At 49.6% G+C, this 7,174-nt stretch overlaps 1 long non-coding RNA gene across 1 annotated transcript; it reads right to left on the bottom strand.

Annotated features, from left to right (window-relative positions):
* Positions 1–252: 252 nt before the first annotated feature.
* LOC135190961 (uncharacterized) lies at positions 253–1,238 on the bottom strand. The gene is made up of 2 exons (XR_010308679.1): positions 1,197–1,238; positions 253–624 (listed from the first exon to the last, which is right to left on the bottom strand). It is a non-coding gene; the product is annotated as an uncharacterized LOC135190961 (long non-coding RNA).
* Positions 1,239–7,174: the final 5,936 nt, after the last annotated feature.

The following is a 7,174-nucleotide window of genomic DNA, read 5'->3' as shown; positions in this document are numbered from 1 at the left end:
CTAAAAAAGCATCTGGTGATCCTGCTCTCAGCAAATATTAGAACCCTCTGTCCCAGGAGTCAGTTGCCTGAGCTGTTAAAGAAGTGTTAGGATTTTTTCCCTAGAAAAACAAAACTAGCAGAGCTCTTGCACAGTGGAGCAGGAGACTCTCATGGCCACGCTCCCACTTCTGCCTCCAGTTCCACCCTGGTTTGCTACGTGCAAGGAAAGCTCTCTTAAGGAAAAATCTTTCTGTTCCTCTTGTGACACAGATTTGATTTTAAAAACCAACTTTAATTGCAAATGGAATAAACTAGATAGGCAAAATCTGGTGCCTTCCCTGCCTGCTCTGCTTCCCAAACCCAAGACCATTCTCATGTGAGTGGCTCTGTCTGACAATGTATTTGCATCTGGTGCTAAACAAGGCAAACGAAGCCCTCTTTGAAGTGCAGAAAGCCATTCATTTCAAAGGGGAAGCAGAGTGTGGCATGGCATGCTGGCGGTGCGCTTGGCTTGAGTTTATCTCCAAACGCTGAGATGTCTTCTCTGTGTTTTTAGAATTACATCATGAGCACCTTTTTAAAGTCCCTTTTTCGCTATCTTCCAAATGGCCTGGGTTGAAAATTCAGAAGCTGCGAGGTGTACCTGAGGGAATGGGAGAAAATCAGGCACGCTTCACAAAGGCACTTGTCTGGAGCCATTAGAGCTGTGGCGGCACCCAGCCCCTTCCCTTCCCTTCGGTGGTGGCACCCAGCCCCTTCCCTTCCCTTCCCTTCCCTTCCCTTCCCTTCCCTTCCCTTCCCTTCCCTTCCCTTCCCTTCCCTTCCCTTCCCTTCCCTTCCCTTCCCTTCCCTTCCCTTCCCTTCCCTTCCCTTCCCTTCCCTTCCCTTCCCTTCCCTTCCCTTCCCTTCCCTTCCCTTCCCTTCCCTTCCCTTCCCTTCCCTTCCCTTCCCTTCCCTTCCCTTCCCTTCCCTTCCCTTCCCTTCCCTTCCCTTCCCTTCCCTTCCCTTCCCTTCCCTTCCCTTCCCTTCCCTTCCCTTCCCTTCCCTTCCCTTCCCTTCCCTTCCCTTCCCTTCCCTTCCCTTCCCTTCCCTTCCCTTCCCTTCCCTTCCCTTCCCTTCCCTTCCCTTCCCTTCCCTTCCCTTCCCTTCCCTTCCCTTCCCTTCCCTTCCCTTCCCTTCCCTTCCCTTCCCTTCCCTTCCCTTCCCTTCCCGCACCCCCTTCGGAGGGCAGAGCTGGCTGCTAGGCTGCTTCACCCACACCCACCACGTGCTCTTCCCCCCGGCTATCTCTTATACATACATAAGGGAAACTCCCTTCAAGCGCTCACTTCCTTAACCTTCTTTAAGGCCCTCTGAAGACTCATCTTTGATGCCTGCTGATCCCTGCCAGCTGGCAGTGCCTAGCTGTTGCTGAGCAGAGAGTTCTGCTTGATGTGCATAATGCTGCTTGCTTTTCCACTTCCTTCTCCTCCCTCCCCTCAAGTTTGTCTCCTCCACCTGCTGCATCTTGTTCTAATCTGGTTTGTGAGCACTTTGGGGCAGGGACTGTCTGATTTATAGCGTGTCTGCCTGGCCCCTAGCACAAGGTAAAAGCTATTAATTCAAATCACCCTATAGTTAGAGAAGGCTTTATGGGATCAATACAGCTGTGCTATAAATAAATACCACAGCTACACTGTAGTAACTTCATACTTATCATCACCTTAGAGTAGCCTCGTAACCTGTTACAGGTAGGGAGAAATTTCCTCCTGACTGTGGCTGTACCCAGACCTAGGGTTTAGTTCTCCACTGAAAGCTTTTTATGTGTGTCTCTGGATCTTAGCTGCAAAGGCAGGTCAGGCTGGGCACAAAACTGATGGATCTGTAAGAATCCCAGAGATGCTAAGAGCATTTTAGGATACTCTCTCTTCCTGCAGCGTGTTTAGAGAAGGGCAACAAAGCTGATGAGAGACCTGGAACACAAACCCTATGAGGAGAGGCTGAGGGAGCTGGGGGTGTGCAGCCTGCAGAAGAGGAGGCTCAGGGCAGAGCTCATTGCTGGCTACAACTACCTGAAGGGAGGCTGTAGTCAGGTGGGGTTGGGCTCTGATGCCAGACACCCAGCTTCAGAACAAGGGGACACAGTCTCGAGTTGTGCCAGGGGAAGTGTAGGCTGGATGTTAGGAGGAAGTTGTTGGCAGAGAGAGTGATTGGTATTGCCCAAGGAGGTGGTGGAGTCTCAGTCCCTGGAGGTGTTGAAGCAAAAGCTGGCTGGGGCACTTAGTGCCATGGTCCGGTTGCTTGGCCAGGGCTGGGTGCTAGGTTGGACTGGCTGAGGCTGGAGGTCTCTTCCAACCTGGTTGCTTCTCTTCAATCACAGTAAGATTGCATCACACCTTTTAAGTAAAAGCTTTCTTACTTTCTGCTTTGAAGTTGTGACTCAGGTTTAACGTTTCTGTGGTGCCTTTCAGATGGAAAGTGATTAGCAGGGTTTGCTCACACTGTTTCACTTGCATCTTTTTCTGGAGAACTCCTCCGTAGGTGCTGACTGAAGTAACTGTTTGCTCATTAACTGTCTCACTCTGCTGCTTTAGAACCAAAGAGGGCTTTTGTTTGGCTTTTTTCTTTGGGGGGGGGGGGGCTTGGAGAGTGTTTTTGCTCTAAAAAAGAGACTTTATGGTGCTGAATATAACACAAGCTTAGGCAGAATGATTTTGGCATTTTATAGGTTGTGCTGTTACAAAAGCCTTTCTTATTTTGCTTCCTTAATATTTATAGCCAAGTTAGCCTAAGGGCAGAGGTGAGTGAAACTGAGGGTCACACAGTGGCAGAGTAAAACTGTACCAAAGGCAGGCAGATGCTGTTAAAGCTTTATCTCACAGTATCCTTGCTGCCCTTCTGCCCTGAAACACTCAACCTCTTCAACCTCATCTTTACAGTGAGGGTGCTGAGACACTGGCACAGGTTGCCCAGGGAGATCATGGATGCCCCCTCCCTGGAGGTGTTCAAGGCCAGGTTGGATGAGCCTTTGAGCAACCTGGGCTGGTGGAAGGTGTCACTCCCCTGGCAGGGGGTTGGAACTGGATGAGCTTTAAGTCCCTTCCAATCTGAACCATTCTGTGACACAGCTGGCAAGGTGACATTCGTCCTTGGTGCCCCACGAGTACCGCAGGCTATAGCAGGACCCTTGGCAACTGGTCAGCCTGGCAGCTGGGGCAGAGGGGCTGCACATGAGCATACTCTGCTCTGGTAAGACATCACCTGGAGTACTATGTCCAGTTCTGGAGACCTCATTATAGGAAGGACATGGACCTGATGGAGCAGGTACAGAGGAGGCCATGACAATGATCAGAGGGTTGGAGCAGCTTTGCTATGAGGACAGGCTGAGGGAGCTGGAGGTGTTCAGTCTGGAGAGAAGGAGGCTCTGGGGGAACCCAATAGCAGCCTGCCAGTACCTGAAGGGGGCTATAGGAAGGATGGAGAGAAGCTGTTCAGAAAGCCCTCTGGGGACAGGATGAGGGGCAATGGGTTCAAGCTTGAGAAGAGCAGATTGAGATTGGATGTTAGGAACAAGTTCTTTACTATGAGGGTGGTGGAGCACTGGAACAGGTTTCCCAGGGAGGTGGTTAAGGCCCCTTCTCTGGAGACATTCAAGGTGAGGCTTGACAAGACCCTGGGTGACCTGGCCTGATGGGGATGTCCCTGCTGACTTCAGGGGGGCAGGACTGGATGACCTCTAGAGGTCCCTTCCAGACCATTCTATGGTTCTATAAAGCTGGGAGGTTCTTGCTGTCGCTTGGCTACAAGAAGCAGCAGCTGTGGATTGAGGAAGGTACTTATCACTTGGCCACTAAAGGCATTACCATAGCAGGTCTGTGGTTTCAGGCTGCTGGTACTGTGCAGCTGTGACTGGTATCTCATCTCAGGTTATTTTTGCAGGCTGCCAAAGGCTGTCCTGGTGTGACATTGTACCTGTGTTAGTAAACACACCTACCTGGAGGCAGTATCACCAAACAACATCCTCTGAGCACTGAATTCCAGGACAGCCCAGGCAAAATTGTGAAAACAGGATGCTGCAGAGGGTTTTTTTGCAGTGATGCTAGACCCCACACCTCGGGCAGTGTGTCCCCAAAGTGTCACATGTAAAAGCAGGCAGCATGGGTGCATGCAGTTGCACAAATGCATTCCTGTGGAGGCAGCAGGGGCTGGTCAGACACCTGCACAAGAAGCTTGGTTAGAAGGTTCAAAGACTCCCTGGAGAAGTAAGCCCCATGAAACTTCAGAAAGAAATGTCTGAGCTTTTAAGCTGTTCTGGAGGCCCTGTGGGGGGTTTGATTGCCAGAGCAATACCTGTTCCCCTCTTATGCACTGCACCCTGAAAGTGGGGTCTGGGAAGTCAGTAGATCTTTGTGTACAACTTTGACCTCTGCCAGGTGATTTTCCTGTGGAAAGGCCTCCTCCCATCCTATCTTACTTACCTCTAAACTCATCACAACGAGGAAGCAGAAGCACATGCTTGGTTTGTTGTTCCTACGAGTGCAATCTGATTTTCAAAGCAGCTAAAATACTAATAAGCCTTGTTCAAGGCTTTATCTTGCACAGACCAATCAGTACTGCAAAGGCAAAGCATTCAGGAACTCGTGCTTTGCTCTTGCCCGTTGCTGCTTTGTGCAGCTCTCCTGGAAGCCTCAAAATTTGGCTGCAGCACACAATGAACACCTCAGCTATTTGTGTCACTGCAAGTTACTGTGTCCTACCCTCCCAAGTGCCTACACTGGCTCTTAAAATACAAACCAAGACCCAACATTACACAGAACTCTTGAAGTGTTTCCACTTCATTTCCCACTTCTGATGTTATCAAGCAAATCTCTTTTTCTGTGGTCCTTACTCTTTGAGCAGATTCCCCAAAGAGATTGTGGAGTCTCCTTCTCTGGAGACTGTCAAGACCTGTCTGGATGTGTTCCTGTGTGACCTGCACTAGCTGATGGTCCTGCTCTGGCAGAGGGGTTGGACTCGATCTGCAGAGGTCCATCCTGTGATCCGTGACACCCTGAGTGACAGCCCCTGCTTGGCATATCCTCTGTTGTATGGAGTTCCTTGAGTGCTGTGTCCAGTTCTGGGCTCCTCAATTCAAGAGAGATGTTGAGATACTGGAAGGTGTCCAGAGAAGAGTGATGCAGCCAGTAAGAGGCCTGGAGCACAGCCCTGTGAGGAGAGGCTGAGGGAGCTGGGGGGGTGCAGCCTGCAGAAGAGGAGGCTCAGGGCAGAGCTCATTGCTGTCTGCAGCTGCCTGCAGGGAGGCTGTAGCCAGGTGGGGTTGGGTTCTGCTGCCAGGCAAGCAGCAACAGAAGAAGGGGACACAGCCTGAAGCTGTGCCAGGACAGGTCTAGGCTGGATGTTAGGAGGAAGTTTTTGGCAGAGAGAGTGATTGGCATTGGAATGGGCTGCCCAGGGAGGTGGTGGAGTGGCCGTGCCTGGAGGTGTTGAAACCAAGCCTGGCTGGGGCACTTAGTGCCATGGTCTGGTTGGTTGGCTAGGGCTGGGTGCTAGCTTGGCCTGGATGATCTTGGAGGTTTCTTTCAACCTGCTTGATTCTATGATTCTATTCTGTGCATGATGAGGGGAGAGTTCTACAGGGAATTTTCCTGGGTGAGCAGGACTCAGCTTTCTGCTGCAGCTCTCTTTTTTTTTGGCACCACTTCTGCTGCCAGCGCTGCTTACCCTCAGCCTGGGCTGTGTAGCTGTAAGTGCAGATTATAAATGCATGTGCAGTGTCTGATATTTCTAGGAAGAATACTTTATGACTGAAATCTCTCTTCTCCTGGGGATGAAAGCAAAACAAATGTAAGGATTAAATCACACAGAGGTATAATCCCCAAGGGAAACTTACTTTAGTTATTATGATTATATTAGGATGTACGCCGCAGTACAGCAGAAGCTGTGTGAATACCATTTCAGTGGGGAATAATTTTTAGCCTTACAGCCTATAGTACATTATAATGCATTTCTAGGAGCCTGATGAATCATAACTGCAGCCCTCAGACTTCTTGGCTTTCTTTTGGTGATTTTGATACTCCTAACCTCCTGTAAAAGAGAAAAGGGAAAAGAACAGAAGGCTCTTAAAAAAAAAAACCCAACTTGCAATAATGGACTTAGGAAAGTTTTGAGCCTCTGTGTGTGTCTCTATATATCATGGTGCAGAATGGCTTCAGTTTATGGAGGAGTAACAGAGTGAACCATTGCCTCCTCCCTGGAGGTGTTAATGGCCAGGTTGGATGAGGCCTTGAGCAGCTGAGTCTAGCTGAGAGGCTGTGCTAGTTTGAAGCTAGCTAGAATGTTTTGGTGAGAAGAACTAGATTACAGGCTGGGAAAGAGAAAACAAGGGTGATGTCTGCTTCACTCATAGGCTTGCTGAGAGGTATAAGAACAAGAATCCAAACATAGATAAGGCACTGCTGCTTCTTGGGGAGATCTGGGCTGCATTTCTCTCTCTAGCCTCTCTGATTAATGCACTTTGCTTCCTAACCTCCATTCTTCCTTGGGACTGGGGTAAGGTTGAGAGGGATGGGAGAAGGTGGAAGGGCAGTTGGGAGCTCCTCCTGGGGACTCAGGTTTCTGGGAGGGCTGCTGTGTGTCTGTATTACCTTTTACTTGGTCTGTTTCTGTCTATAGCTGTATATACTGTAAATATCTGCTTGTCTATTGAGCTAAGCTGTCAATAGAAAAGCTTCATTCAATTTCCAGAGCCAGCTGAGGCTAGTCTGGGTGATTTCCAAAGTGTGTGTGTGTGGGGGGGGGGAGATGACACCCAAACCATCACAGAGGCATCCCTACCTATGGCAGGGAGGTTGGAGTAGATGATCTCTAAGGTCCCTTTTAACCAAATCCATTCTATGATGATTTCAGATTCTTCTGCTGCTCTCATGCTGGCTTAAGACCCAAGGGATCAGACTAGGGAGGCTTCTGTGCTCATTCTGTGGAAGTCAACTATGCAAGGTGTAAGATGTGAGAAATCAGAACCTTCTGCATATGGCAGTTGCACACATCTGCATGATGTCCATAAACACTCAGGTTGGCAAAGCCCCTCAGGATCACCAAGTCCAACAGATACCCTTACTCTATAAGGTTCACTCTATATCTTCCAGCACCTCATCCAAACAGCTTTTAAACACATCCAGGGGTGGTGACGACTCCACCTCCCTGGGCAGCACATT

This window comes from Pogoniulus pusillus, chromosome 37 (assembly GCF_015220805.1).
Source record: "Pogoniulus pusillus isolate bPogPus1 chromosome 37, bPogPus1.pri, whole genome shotgun sequence".
Lineage (NCBI taxonomy): Eukaryota > Metazoa > Chordata > Aves > Piciformes > Lybiidae > Pogoniulus > Pogoniulus pusillus.
The sequence above is the reverse complement of the archived record's forward strand: the minus strand, read 5'-3'. Positions and strand labels throughout refer to the sequence as shown.